Here is a 15,758-nt window from a genome sequence, read left to right as displayed (position 1 = left end):
TAAGATTTTAGTGATAAAAATTAAAATTTCTATAATACTTTGCAGACTTTTATTTTTTCATTTTTTTTTTTTTTTAAAGTTAATTCAAGAATTCCTGGGATAAAAAGTCCTGGGTCAGTCCAGTGGTTTAAGAGTCAGGATTAAGACTTTTTTTCTTTTCTTTCTTTCTTTTTTTCTTTTCTTTTTTTTTTTTTTTTTTTAGGGGGAGGGGAGGTGGATGGGTGAGGGAGAGGGGGAGAGAGAATCCTCAAGCAGTCTCCATACCCAGTGCGGAGCCCAATGCAGGATTCCATTTCACAACCTTGAGATCACCACCTGAGCCCAAGTCGAGTCCATCGTTAATTGAGTGAGCCACCCAAGCGCCCAATACTTAGCCGACTTTCTAAAAATGTACTTTCAAATGCATTATGTAAGTGGGCCTTCATAACAACATTTTAAGATCATAAAGACTGGCATTCCCATTTTAAAGATGAAAAAACTAAAATTAAAGAACCACATATATCTGTAAACTAATTTGATTCTCAACATTGAAGGGTGGTTATTCCTATTTTTTACTTTGGAGAAGAAACAACTGAACCTGTAAGAAGTTAAATTATATGTCCATAGTCACTAGGCTGTCAAGTAGCACATTTGTGATTTATAAATCCCAGTCTGTCCAATTCCAAAATCTCTGTCTTTCTGTAGTTCTTCCAACATGTTCCACGATATATCACAAAGAACACATACCATGACTGGAAGTAAAAATATTTTTTATTGGGGCACCTGGGTGGTGTAGTCAATTGAGCCTCAGACTCTTGGTTTCATCTCAGGTCTGATCCCACGGTCTTGAGATCAAGCTCCACCTCTGGCTCCCAGCTCAACGTGGAGTCAGCTTAAGATGTTCTCTCCCTCACACTCTGCCCCTCTGCCTTGTGCTTGTGCTCTCTCTCCCCCTAAAATAAATAGATTTAAAAAACATAAAATAAAAATACTTTTATTGGGTATCTACTAAATATATCAGACTTCATCATTTATCCTAATGATAATCCTTACAAGTAGTTTTATTTTAGAACATGACTCTTAAATGGTGCTTAATATATGCAGGCATTACATTAGCAGAGGGGGATAAAAGTTTGAGAATACAGATGACAAAAAAGAGGACAATAATCACACTACTAATAAGTAGGAGACAGGGTCTGCAACTACATCTATAAGAATCCAAAGAAATATTCACACAAAATCTTCCTACTAACTTTAATCGTTGCCAAAAGAAAAAATAAAATCCACAACTATCCCATAACTTTGCTGAATTTTCTCACAAGTATAATTTTCATGATTTTTTTTTGCGTGAGACAATTATAAATTATGAGCCTATAAAGCTTTGATTCTCCACTAAATACTATGTTGGGAATGTAATAATTGGATTCTCTTTCCTCCCTTGACTATTCAAAGACCAGCTAGCTGTTCTGGTGTTGAAAATTATTCTTTGTTGGCCAAACTTTTCTGTGTAAACTTCAATTATGTATTCATTCAAAGTTATTATGGTTTAACCACACTGGATTTTATATCACTATATTAGTTATAGAAGGCAACGTCATTCTGTATGTAAAGTATTTGAGTTACTACAGAGCACAATACAGAAAGAGGAAAAACATTTTTTTTTTACTTTTGCCAATTTTCTTGGCACCCAGTTTAAATACGAGAAGGTCAAATTATGTTGGAGTCCCTCTATCTCCAGTAAAATATATTTTATGAAAGCAATCTCTATGTTTAGATCACATTATCTACTTTATATACACACAAACGTACATAAATATCTCCTAAATAACCAGAAAATAGATGTATTTGTGTAAAAAGAAATAACATATAAGAGAGAAAAAAAGATCTTGAATTGTACTCTTGAATCTATTAAAAATTTGCTGCATTACCTTAAACAAGAAAAGTCTCTGAGTCTGTTTCCATTTTTTATGAGATAAAGATAGCATTAACTTCCACCTATGTGAAAATGTGAGGTGTCTACCTTAAAAATAAGCCCAAATATTAAGAAACCTACCATGCCACTTTAGAAAGAGCACCATATGACAGTTCAGTTTATATTGGTCTTCTAGTTGAGTTAGACACAGCTGAGGAGGTAAAGGAGCAAAGAAGAGGCCAAGGCAGAAAATGCTCTTTCCAGATTTTTCTACACCTCATTCAACAATCATGGGAAGGTTATTTAGTTTCTCTCTGTCCAGGTATGTCCTTCTGTAGTATCAGGGAACTACAAGAAATAAATAAATAAATAAATAAATAAATAAATAAATAAATAAATAAATAAATAAATAAATTAATTCTTTTTTTTCTTTCTTCCTTCTTTCCTTCCTTGAGATCCTTTCTTCCTTCTTTTCTTTTTCTTTAAATTCTCCTAAGCCTGGAAAAATGAACCACCTTGAAAAGCTCCAAATAATCTCATCAGTAATTTTACAATAATTAAAATCAGGTAATAAAGTCTTTCTTTCTTTCTTTCTTTTACATTTCATTGGCAATAAAGCTTTGGCCTAGAGGAAACAAAATCAACTCAACTCAATGAGAAATTTTAAAAATCAAATTGGCCATTTTATATTGGAACAATAAATTTCGACACAGTTAATTTGCTGACTTATATGTGAGGTTTGCATTTATTTATTCCCTTCTTCTACTCTACTTTTCTAAAGCCAGACCTTCCACAAATGGCAGATGCCTCTGTTACTTGTGCCTCCAGCCTTGACCACTTCCATGTACACATTGACCTGATTAACAACTGCCAGCATCTCTTTACCTGAGGGCTTTCCTGACCAGTAAGGCCTGTTCTTTTTTTGCTTGTAGCAGATTGGAAATGTCTAAGAATTAATGGCCCTCCTGTGTAGCCCTCATACGATGCTGTGCAAACACCTGAGCCCCCTCTGAGGCATGGGTTCTATACATTACCCAGAGTTCTCTAGTGGATTAAGGGCCCTGTTGCCCCCACACGCTTTCCAAATGCCTTCCTTTCCCTGCCCCGCTTCCCCACTAGGCTATTTTCTGCGACCTGCCAAATAAACTATTTAAACATGAGTCTGTGTGTCAGGGTGTGTGAGTCTGTGTGTCATCTTTCATCCAAAAAGATGAAGATCTTACGGTTTTGTGGTGCCAGAGGTCACCAGGAGCTTCTCAATATGACCCACTGCCTTGATATACATTTCAAGCATTGCTCCCAAACTCTTATTTTTAAAGTGCAAATATGATTGGATAGCTTCTCTATTTTTTTTCAGGTTGAAATTCAAACTTCTTTGCATGATATAAAATATCTATGGAAATCTAATACTTGACTAATCTTCCAGACTATCCCCCTTTTTTGTCCTATGGTGGGAGTAGAGTAGACACCAGGGAAACAATATTTAGTGGGCGTGGACTATACTAGCACTTGTACTAGTTGCACTATATGTGTTATATAGTCATAGCACAAACCTACAAGGACAAAATTTACCATTTTACAGGTGAGGAAATTGCCAGCGAAATAATTGACTGAACATAGTCACTCTGCCTCTGACCATCTAACTTTTATTCAAGTCTAAACCCCTTCCATTCTGTGGCCTCCTCACTCAGGGTCACCAAATATCCTAATTTACCTGGGACACTGCCTGTTTGTTCCTGTTGACCCAGAGCAATTATGAAAAGCACCACTTTTCACTTTCAAAAGTATCATCCTGGTTTTGTGGGTGAATTATATGGCCCCTCTGGCCATACTCTAAATCCATCATGTGATCATCTGTTTCTGGAATGCACTATACTCATGATTCCATTTCTTGCCATGTGCTGTTCCTTCTGCCTAAAATGTCCTTTCCTTCCCTTTTCTCCTGGAAAAATGATGTCCAGGGCTCAGGACTCTGCTCTTCTTTGTTGTCTTTGGGATATCTTTCCATTCTTCTAGCTACAAAAAAGGGGTTTGGTATGCTCCTCTGTGCTCCTCATATCCCATGTTTACTGTTATTACATTATAATTTTTTGAGTATTTGTCAGTCTTCTCTACCAGCCTGTGAATTTCTTAATATTTGGGCTGTACCTTCATTATTTCTGTATATCCACAGTGCCTATAATTTCCCATGGCTGGGCAGACGCTTATTAAATATTTGTTGAATTATTGGATAAATGACATAATAAAATTTGAAAAACCTAGCCATCTCCAGAAATTATGATAAAAAGTAGAAATGGGCTCTTTCAAAAGGAGCAGGTTTATACTAGCTAGCTCTGATTTACTTTACCTGGAAGCTGCTTAATTCTGAGCAATTGTTTAGACAGCCTCTGATCTGGCATCAGCATTCCTACCCAGGCTATCCTATGTCTATCATGTGCCTCAGGCTCCATTTGAGTATTTTCCTGTCCTCTCTTCTGGTTAGGAGTCAACCTGTCTGGGTTAGAATTTTGGCTCCACCATTTCCTAGCTATGTGAAGCCCTCAAATTTCTTTCCCAAAAGGAAAGGTGCCTCGGTGTTAATGGGTGCTGCCTAAGAAAGAAAAGGAGGACGGTCATTTAGAAAGCCTGAGATGATACACCAGATTTATGTCCAATATACACTGACTCTGCAGGCTCCAATGTAAAAGGCCACACTGATTCTTTCTGTATCGAAACTCATGACCAGTAGGCTATTCTCTAGGATTCTCTCATCCTCTACTCTAGCCAAATGAATTACATGCTTGTTAAGAAACATTTATGTTGGTTCCTAAATTTTTCTACCATTTATACTTGTTATTAGAATTACACAATTTTAATTAAATACCACATAAACTGATAAATAGGAGTGTGAAAATGGCAGGTGTTTGTTATGAAATCTAAGGAGGTTGTTTTAGAAAGACTTAATAAAGGTAAATCTCTGTAAAAAGTGCCATCCAAGTAGGCTTATATTTTTTAAGTGTCTGTGTTTTTTAATTGATGTATAGTTGACATACAATGTTATATTAATTTCAGGTGTAAAACACAGTGATTTGACAATCTCTATATTATACAAGTTCACAATGATAAATGTAGTTACCATCTGTCACCATACAACGTTATCACGATATTATTGTCTATGTTTCCTATGCTGTGTTTCTATCCTTATGACTTACTTATTTTATAACTGGAAGTTTGTACCCCTTAGTTCCCCTCACCTAAACGCTAAAGTAGGTTTATTAAGAGACACAACTGTAAAACATTTGCAAGGGGACAACGTAAAAAGCCAGAAGAATCTGCACTAAGGTCAGTTCCCCCTGTCTTTAGATCCTTGCTCCAAGGAAAATCCCATACATATAAAGTATGACCTATGTGGTAACGAGCAAAAGACAGTATGGAACTCCAGTTGGCAAATTCATAATCAAAGACAAGTCCTTGGCTAAGAACAAAAATATTATTCTATATATATCTACTTATTATAAACAAAAAAGAACTTTTAGAGTTATATAAGCAGTCTGTTAAAGATCCTTTGTCTTAACTACCTTTTTGATTTACCAACTATAATCTGATGACCTTGATTACACTGCAGTAACCAATAACCCTCAAGTCTCCGTGAATAACGCAACAAACTTTACTTCTTGCTCCTCCTGAGTTTGCAGGTCCTGGAAACCTGTCCTCCACGGATGACTGTCTGAAGCACTTACCATATGAAACATGTACTCTCCTAGGCCAACAGAAAAAGAGAAAACACCAAGTGGTGCACTTCTCTTCTGCACATTAGCCAAAACAAGCCACATAATCACATCTAAATTCAAGGATGTGGAAAAGCATAATGCTCTCATGTGCCAGAAGGGGAGGAGAGCTGGAAATACAGGTGAGCAGCAGGGATGTCCACTACATGAGCTTCCTACGGTACCTAGCACACGAAATAGGAGAGCCTCTGCTTGATTACATGAAGGATTTTGAGGCAGAGAAAAAGATAGTTTTTTCTTTAAATAATTAAAATAAATATTTAAAATTGATAGCTTAGTGATTATATTTTCAAGGCCATTCTTTATTTCTGAGAACTCATAACCAATTAAAGTAATTCTAGAGAAGACTTTTAAATAATACTTAAGTCATGAGCCCCCAAAGTTTAATTCAGTCCACATAATTTATTCTGTCATCAAAATGTAAAATATATTCCCCTAATCATGCATTCTGCTTTTATATCTAAAAAGTAAAGAATATTAATACATTAAAAACCTCATACTCCAAAAAATCCATATATCAGTCGACTGCCAATATGGTGGAATCATTAAAAGACCTAAGATGCAGAAAGTTCAATTTAAAAATATTTTGAATTTCAAAAATGATTTTAAAAATCATGCAATAATAATCCTTAACATTTTTCATTTTCTTCTTCTTTCTCCTTCTTCTTCTTCTTCTTCTTCTTCTTCTTCTTCTTCTTCTTCTTCTTCTTCTTCTTCTTCTTCTTTCTTCTTCTCCCTCTCCTCTTTTTTTTGCATTATTATTTCATTTTTATTTCATTTTATAGCTACATTTTCAATGGCAATTTTCAGGGCAGCTGCATTTAGTGTAGATACTGTATTCTTTTTCATTTTAAAATACACTATATCACAGAAATATATCTAACTCTTTTTAACTTTTTAATTTTAATTACAGTACAGATAACATACAGTGTTATATTAGTTTCTGGTGTACATTGTAGTGGATCAACAGTTCTCTACATTACTCTGTGCTGATCATGATAAGTACTCTTTTATTTACCCCCAATTCAGTACAGTTTTTTTTTAAGATTTTATTTATTTATTCATGAAAGACACAGAGAGAGAGAGAGGCAGAGACACAGGCAGAGGGAGAAGCAGGCTCCATGCAGGGAGTCTGATGTGGGACTCGATCCCAGGACTCCAGGATCACGCCCTGGGCCAAAGGCAGGGCTAAACTGCTAAGCCAACCCAGGGATCCCCTTCAATAGTTTTTATTGCATCTTTAAAATATTACAAATAAGTCTGAAAAAAATCATCTGGCATCTTGCTGTTTCTGTAGCTAGAAAGCTTAGATCTTATTCATCAGCCTGAAGAACTGTTCCTTTTTCAGAAACATAGGTACCACCCCCAAATTTTCTGATATCCTTATTTTTAACTCTTGTGGCTTCCTAGATCAAAGTAGCTGAGTCTGATACAAGTTCAGTATCACTTCCTTCAAGAGTTAACTCATCTTTCTGGGTTTGAACAAGCAATACCTGGCCTCATCTGAACCCTGCAGATACATTTTTCACCCAAGAAATTTGGATTTCAACAAGAGAATTATTCTCCTGAATAACATCATTGATGGGGAAGTGAGCACACACAGATCACATCTTGTAATGGAAGCGCAGTGTAACACCCTTGATCGTGTTCTGCACTTGACTACAACTAGTGCGAACAATAGCCAATTCCTTTCCCCACCATTTGTCAACTCGGAGTGTCTTCTTTTTCTTTCCAAGGAGATTGAGTTCTACGTTGATGTGATTAAAATCCCTTCATAGGGTCCCTCTGGGGCCCTTCACATTAACAGCAAGTCCCTTAAGAGTGATGTTGGCATTTTCTGGAATGTCAACAGTCTGATTGCCAAGAATGGTCTTCATTCTCACAGTAGGTGGGGCAAAAACAATAAATGTACTCTTAATCCCCTTCACCTATTTCACCCATCCCTACACCCACTTCCCCTCTTATAACCACCAGTTTGTTCTCTATAGTTGAGTCTGTTTCTTAGTTTCTCTCTCTCTCTCTATCCCTTTGTCTATTTGTTTTGTTTCTTAAATTCCATGTATTGAGTGAAATCATAGGGTATTTGTCTCTCTCTGACTGACTTCTTTCACTTAGCATTATACTCTCTAGCTCCATCCATGTTGTTGCAAATGGCAGGATTTCATTCTTTTTTATCGCTGAATTATATATATATAGTTTGGCTATTATAAGTAAAGCTGAAATGAACATAGGGGTGCATGTATGCTTTTGAGTTAGTGGGTTTGTATTCTTTGGGTAAATACCCAATAGCAGGATTACTGGATTATAGGGTAGTTCTATTTTTAATTTTTTGAGGAACCTCTATACTGTTTTCCACAGTGGCTGTACCAGTTCACATTCCTGCTGGCAGTGCATCAGGGGTTCCTTTCCCTCCACATCCTTGCCAAGCCTTGTTGTTATGTGTGTTGTTGATTTCAGCCATTCTAACAGTCATGAGGTGATATCTAATTGTAGTTTTGATTTGCATTTTCCTAATGATGAGTGATGTTGAACATCTTTTCATGTGTCTGTTTGCCATCTGGATGTCTTTTTTGAGAAATGCCTGTTAATGTCTTCTGCTTATTTTTTAATTGGATTTTTTTGTTTTTTAGGTGTTGAGTTTTATTAGTTCTCTATAAATCTTGGATACTAACCCTTTATTAAATATATTATTTGCAAATACCTTCTCCCATTCAGTATGTTGTCTTTTAGTTTTGTCACTTGTTTCTTTGCTCTCCAGAAGCTTTTTATTTTGATGTAGTCCTAATAGTTTATTTTTGCTTTTATTTCCCTTGTTTGAGGAGACATATCTAGAAAAATGTTTCTATTGTTGATGTCAGAGAAATTACTGCCTGTGCTGTCTTCTAGGATTTTTACCATTTCAGGTCTCACATTTAGGTTTCTAGCCCATTTTGAGTTCATTTGTGTCTATGGTGAATGAAAATGGTCAAGTTTTCCCAGCATCATTTTTTGAAGAGACTGTTTTTTTTTTTCTCATTGCATATTCTTATCTCTTTTGTTGAAGATTAATTGACCATATAATCATGGGTTTCTGGGTTTTCTATCCTGTTCCATTGATCTCTGTGTCTATTTTTGTGCTAATACCGTACTGCTTTGATTACTACAGTTTGTACTATAACTTGAAATCTGGAATTGTGATGCTTCTATCTGTTTTTCTTTTTCAAGATTGTTTAGACTGTTCATGGTGTTTTGTGGTTCCATACAAAAATTTTAAGATTATTTTTTCTAGTTTTATGAAAAATGCTGTTGATATTTTGATAGGAATTGCATTAATCTGTAGTTTACTTTGAGTAGTATACATATTTTAACAATATTTGTTCTTCCAATCCATGAATGTGGAATATCTTTCCATATGTTTGTGTCATCTTTGATTTCTTTCAACAATGTCTTACAGTTTTCAGAGTACAGGTGTTTCATCTCCTTGGGCAAGTTTATTGCCAAGTATTTTATTATTTGGGGGGCATGTATATGAGATTGCTTTCTTAATTTTTCTTTCTGCTGCTTCATTATTTGTGAATAGAGATACAATTGATTTTTGTACATTGATTTTGTATCTTGTGACTTATTAAACTCATTTATCAGTTCCAGGAGTTTTTTGATGGAGTCTTTAGAGTTTTCTATATATAATATTATGTCATCTGCAGATAGTTAAAGTTTTACTTCTTCCTTACCTATTTGGATGCCTTTTATTCCTTTTTCTTATCTGGTTGCTGTGGCTAAGCCTTAACAGTACTATGTTGAATAAAAGTAGTGAGTGAATATCCTTGTTTTGTTCCTGATCTTAGGGGGAAAGCTCTCAGTTTTTCAACATTGAAAATGATGTTTGCTGTGTGTTTTCCATATACGGCTTTATTTTTTGTCCAATCTAAGTATTGCTACCCTGACTTTCTTCCATACCCATGTGCTTGATAAATGCACTCCCAGCCCTTCACTTTCAATCTGCCTGTCTTTAGGTGTGAAATGAGTCCCTTGCAGGCAGCATATGGATGGATCTTGTTTTTAATCCATTCTATCACCCTATTCTTTTGATTGAAGCATTTAGCACATTTACATTCAAAGTAATTACTGATAGGTATGTTTTAATTGCCATTTTGTTACTTGTTTTGTGGTTGTTTTCTCATGATGAGTTGGCTTTCTTTAGTGATATACTTGGATCCCTTTTTTTTCTTTTTTGCATTTCTGCTACCGGTTGTTGATTTGCGGTTACCATTCAGTCTGTATAGAACATCTGCATGTAGTAGTTTAAATTGATGGTCACTTAAGTTTGAACCCATTCTTTACTCCTCTCCTCTCCCTGCTTTGAGAATATGGTGCCACACACTTTACATCCTTTTACTTTATGAGTCCCTTAACAGCTTTAGTCCAACAAATGGCTTACTAGAGGGCTAGGCAATGAGGAGGGGGTGTCATTTGTTGTCCATTTTATTCTCAATATAATCCTTGCTTACCTGATGGATGGCTTATTAAAAACAGTAATACCTTCAAATTTTTATTTTTGTCTTTAGAAAGAATAGTAAATTATGCTTTTATTTAACTTCTAAAATTTTCGTGACTAATTGGTATGCTTTCCAATCTGTCTATAATATTTTTTGAGTCACTAGTGAAAACTTATATAAACAAACTATTATAGTATAAAAAGAAATGAGTTCTATTTAAAATACTAAAGACAGATCATCCACTTTTTCTTTTCCTTTAGTCTAAGCAGCAACCAAGTGAAGCATGTAGGGATGGGGAGGGAGAAGCTATGGTTGGAAAGAGCTTCCCTGATAATTCAGGTAACCCTCCCACCAGCACACCCTCACCGCCAGCTAAGGATCTGTGTGCAGGAGGGAAGTCACAGCACTTGGGGAGAATTCTGCTCAACTATTTACTAAGTTTACCATTACCTGGAACAAATTTCCTAACACTTAACCTCATCTCTTCTTGCGATAATTTCTCTCCTAGTGTTACCCTGAAGGTTAAATAAGATAATAACCATAAAGAGCCTTAATGCTGTATTTACATACAAACTGGATTGAAACTTCATATTGAGGTCAGTATAACAAGTTACCATCAAGATCTTTAAAAATAATAATCAGCAATTAAATTCAATACTTAAAATAGCAAGGACACCTACGCACATGTCTACTACTTAATTTCCATCAAGTTGATCTTTTTTCTTATCCTTTTTGCTTATTTTCCTCAAAATTTAAGAAAAGGTGTTTACAAATAGCCACTACCCATTGGTAGGTAATAAAATAAATGCAGTGGGTTCTAACTAGCATTTTTAAATTAAATAAATACCACAAATGTGAAACAAAACACATCACATGATTTCTCAGCAAGAACTGTTTACATTGCAACAAACGTACATAAATTATATTTCTTACTGTATATTTTTTAAAGTTTGTAAAATATTACTCTAGAACAAGGCCAAATGAAATCTGGTACACTTCCTACTATTAAGTAGATCTCCTTTCATTTCATCATTTCTTTAATTAAGAATAAAATATAAAGGTTTTAGCCATCTATCAAGCCAAGTTTTTTTGTTAGCAACTCTTATATCATTAAATACTGTTTAGAATGATTCTTACATAGCTAGTATCTCAAGTAAAGCAAGTGTACACGAGGTAGAACAAGAAGTTGCCTGCAGTACACCCCAAGTTACAGCTGCTGAGAGAAAGTTCAGTGGTTTTCCACACGCAGTGCCCCAGCACTGGAGCAGACGGTGGATCCATTTAGATTTACACTCCTCAAAGGAGGGACTTGTCTCACTGACATGGCTTTAAAATATCTATATCCCATCAAGGACAGAATGTAGTACAAGAGGAGAGAAAACAACTTGTCACCATGAGGCGCAGAGACTTGATGCGTGGCAAAGTGAGTCCTGAGGCAAACCTTTCTGATCGTGCCTTCCCATCTGGAACAGGGCACCAACCCAGGGTTCACACACTGGGCCAGCAGAGAAACACTGTCCTGAAAGACATGTAAGTAGAGACAGATCACAGAATCATCATCTGACCTTTATAGATCATTTACATTGTTGTTCAATCCTACATAATTCTCATTCCAGGATTTAGTCATGGAATCAAAAAATGCCATTTTTTTGTAACAAGGAATCAAAAAATGCCATTTTTGTAACAAATCTCCCTCTACTCGGGAAATGGCTCAACTCATCCTGTGCTGATTAAATCAAACTTCTGACACCTAATCCGGCCTAACTGAGATTAGCAGTCCCCTTTCAAATCCTGCCTCAGTGAGGCTAATGTCTGCGGGGCTGTGCTCCCCATCCAGAGCACCATCCAGCGCTCCTATGAAGGTGCCACCCGACAAGAAGCCTTTCTGGTTCATCACTGCACCACAGGATGCCATGAAGGAACTCATAGGCTGTGACAAATCTAATACCCTATTACTTGCATTTTTTTGTACTGGGATTTCATTTGGTGACATCACTGGATACAACTGAACTTGAAATCTGTGTGACATTTTTGCAGGTGTTGCTTTTCACCAAAAAAAAAGGTTATTTTACATAGTTTAGCCACAGTGCAGTGCTTTGGGTCTAGAACTAAACCTCGGGAAATCTAATGAGGTTGAAAAGAAAAGTGAAAGTTAACGGCCACGGCTTTAACAAAGGCTCGTCTTCCCTCAGGCTGTAAGGAGTCAGTAACTGAGTTCAGTAACTGAAAATTAAATTAGAAGAAAATGCCACCTCTGCAGCTACTGCTACCTTTAGCATTAACGGTAATATAGAGCAGGGTGGGGGCCGGGGGTTCTGCTGAATAGAGCCATCGGGAAACTCTCAGAGCCTCCAAATGGTATGGAAATCTGCTCTTACACCGTGTTACAGGATTCCTCTGGGTTGTGTTTTGCTGTCTCTCTGTCTTCCTTTTCCCTCGTGCCCACATTCTTGTAGTCTGTTTCCTCTTCTCTTCCTTCCATCCTTTTTTTTTTCTCCTGTTACTCTGACTTAATGTCCACTTTCCCCCCTCCCCTACTTCCTCACTTCTTTTCTCAACAATTTGGTTCTTTTTCCTCTCCGCCCATATTTATGTCTATGCAAGACTAATCCAACCAATGTCAAGGTTCCTGTGTTGTGCCCTGCTCAGAATCCGAGAGAAAACAGCTCAGGATTCTTCAGTGCTGGGAAAGCATGAGGCTTTTGATTTTATCTGGTCATATCAAATGAACAGGAACCACTTTCTGGGGATGGTATTATCAGGTTAAGTGATAAGGGTGGGCAGGAAGGACTTGTGGGCAGTGGCCTATATTTTTTTAAAAAGGCAGGGGCGGGAGCAAAGAAAGGAAAACAAATTAGACCGTATCAGGATCCCTCCTATTCTTCGAATAAGCATCTCTAAAAAACAATCAAGCAAGGTTGTCAATTTGGCCAAAAATCAGCGATGCTTTAGTATAATAAGATAGTACCACCACTCCTTTACTTCTAAACAAATTACTAAAAAATCTAACTATATTATACAGCAATAAAGAAATAAAGGCTATTTTATCATAATTTGATTATGCTACAAAGCACTGTGCATAGCAATTCGTGGATCTAATTTTAGTTGTAATAATCTCTTGCCCTGTTATGTAAATGGGAAAAGACTTTCTACAGGCTTGAGATAGAGATAAGCTTCGGATCGAAAGCATGCAAAAGCCATGGTTCAATTACTCTAAAGTGATCTGCATCATATGTTACAGTACATCTTTCTGCCTTTGCACAAAAGCTAGTATCTGCTGCAAATTAACCATCCTTTTCTAAATGCCTACAGATGCCCTCTGAGAGTTTACGGATTCAAATTAAACCCAAGTCCCACAACTACAAAATAATAGGGGGCATTTAAAAATTAAAAATACTTTCTCCTTTCATGACTTTCCCTCATTTTTGCCCTTACTTTTCAGTAAGCTTTGCCCTTTGCTTATGTGTTCAACCTGACAGCAAGTATACAACAGTTCTCACTTCTAGCTCTGTGGGCCCAACCATTCTGCAAAAGGGTGAACCACCAGAACTATTCCAATTCCACCTGTCTCTGCAGGCCGAAAAATTCAAGTTCTGGTCCCTGAGCGGACCTCATCCTGACCCAACTTCACATCTCAGAATGCAAGAATCTCGAGAGAAAGGAGGAGAACACTGTACCCATCCTTATTTGCCAGGGCTCTTCATGTGCTCTTTGAAATGAAATTTATAATAATCCAAAATTTAGCTCCCCCAGGAGGGGCAGGTCCTGAGGGACGGCTAGAACCACCCACAGGCTTTCCCCTTCACTGACCCTTCTCTTTCATCTCCTCAGGTTGTGGCTTTATTGGCTCTTACTGCAGACTGTTTGCACACTACTGAAGACATGGTGTGGACCATTGTCAACCCTTATCCCATGGCTCTGCCATGTGGGAAGGCATGGTGATGTAGGCATTAGACACCCTGGGGGAGGACTCTCCTTGGTCCTACTTGAGTCAGACACTCTTTTCCCATGGGCCCTCCCCCAACCATGATGGGGAAAACTGTTTTGTAACTAGTGGTGCTCACTAAGACTGATCCAAGCAGGATTACAACACACGTCCACTATGCATGGGCTGTGGCTTTCTCAGTTTGCATGAAGGCTGCAAGACAAGAAAAACAATGAAAGGATAGATGGTGATGTTTGATGCCAAGCACGTCTTTTTTAACCTTTTTCTGTTCAATTTAAAAATTACTGCTATTTCCAAAATAATCACTTTATTCTGGGATTCGATACCTATATTGTTGTCACAGGGGGGCAAATATTTGTGTGCGTGTGTTATGTAACATTTTCAATACTAACTTTCATTGTTCAAGAGATTAAATATTTCTAGAGAGTAGCCAGGCTGGCTCATAAAGCCTACTGTTGATTAAATTAGAACTGTTGGGATGCCTGGATAGCTCAGCGGTTGAGTGTCTGCCTTTGGCTCAAGGCATGATCCTGGGGTCCCCGGATCGGGTCCCACATTCGGGCTCCCTGCATGGAGCCTGCTTCTCCCTCTGCCTGTGTTTCTGCCTCCCTCTCAGTGTTTCTCATGAATAAATAAATAAAATATTTTAAATTAAAAAATAAAAAATAATTAAAACTGTTATATCTAGGGGCGTCTTGGTGGCTCAGTGGTTGAGCATCTGCAGGCTCCTGTATGGAGCCTGCTTCTCCCTCTGCCTGTGTCTCTGCCTGTCTCTCTCTCTCTCTCTCGTGAATAAATAAAATCTTTTTTTTTTTTTTTAAAGAACTGTTTTAGCTAAGCAACACAGGATAGAATACAGAATGCCCATTACAGAGGTTTTGTACTGTTTTACTTTTTGAATTTATAGATGTTATGTCTAGGTTCTCTCATCACCCAGACTACCTCACTCTACTCTCACCTCAAAACAAGCAATAATTTTCAAAAGCAGATGTTTGCTAAATTCTCTGTGCTATTCTTTTCTCTCTTTATATATTAGAGTTAATCACAAAACTGAAATCCAAAACATAGGATGCTACATAAGTTTTTGGAATATGAAAAAGAAGATATTACTTCAACCCAAATTGCATGCATTTGTTTTCTTCTATCCCCCTCAGAAGTTTTACTGCACTTTTTCAAATTTTTTTTCTGCATAGCTCTTTAAATACATCGTCATGACAAGGAGTGTTGTCAGATAAGGGAGAATGAGCTTTAATTCAAGACTTTATTAGGTCACCTATTGGCATTGGCTCAGTCATTTAATGTTTCTCGGACCCAGCTTCTTCACCTAGGCCATAATATAATATGTGGAGATGCCTGGTAAACTGTAAAGTAACCTACAAAAATAAGGTAAAAATAATGTACTCTATCAATCAAGACTCAACCAGAGAAACAGAATCAGTATATATGTTTTAAAATGTATTTTATATTTTGCATATATTTTTATATAATTATACATAAACACACATACTTTATATAAATATATGTACAGAATGTGTGTGTGTGTGTGGACTTATCACAGGAAACTCCTGGCTAAGCAGTCTCTGCAAGGCTTTCTCTCACCAAATGCTAGAACCCAAAGTGCACAGAGAGGCAGGAGCGAAGGTTACCAAGAGGCTGAGATCCAACAAGTATAGACTAAA

At 36.9% G+C, this 15,758-nt stretch overlaps 1 long non-coding RNA gene and 1 pseudogene across 2 annotated transcripts; both read right to left on the bottom strand.

Annotated features, from left to right (window-relative positions):
• Positions 1-732: 732 nt before the first annotated feature.
• LOC102153904 lies at positions 733-14,274 on the bottom strand. Of its 2 annotated transcripts, none has more exons than XR_005356745.1 (4): positions 14,198-14,274; positions 11,526-11,652; positions 2,033-2,239; positions 733-932 (listed from the first exon to the last, which is right to left on the bottom strand). It is a non-coding gene; the product is annotated as an uncharacterized LOC102153904 (long non-coding RNA). The 2 variants fall into 2 exon arrangements; XR_005356746.1 differs by having other exon boundaries at positions 11,575-11,652.
• On the bottom strand, positions 6,913-7,535 carry LOC100685270 (annotated as a pseudogene).
• Positions 14,275-15,758: the final 1,484 nt, after the last annotated feature.

This window comes from Canis lupus, chromosome 3, assembly GCF_011100685.1.
Source record: "Canis lupus familiaris isolate Mischka breed German Shepherd chromosome 3, alternate assembly UU_Cfam_GSD_1.0, whole genome shotgun sequence".
Classification (NCBI taxonomy): domain Eukaryota; kingdom Metazoa; phylum Chordata; class Mammalia; order Carnivora; family Canidae; genus Canis; species Canis lupus.
This window is presented reverse-complemented; position numbering and strand designations above follow the sequence as displayed.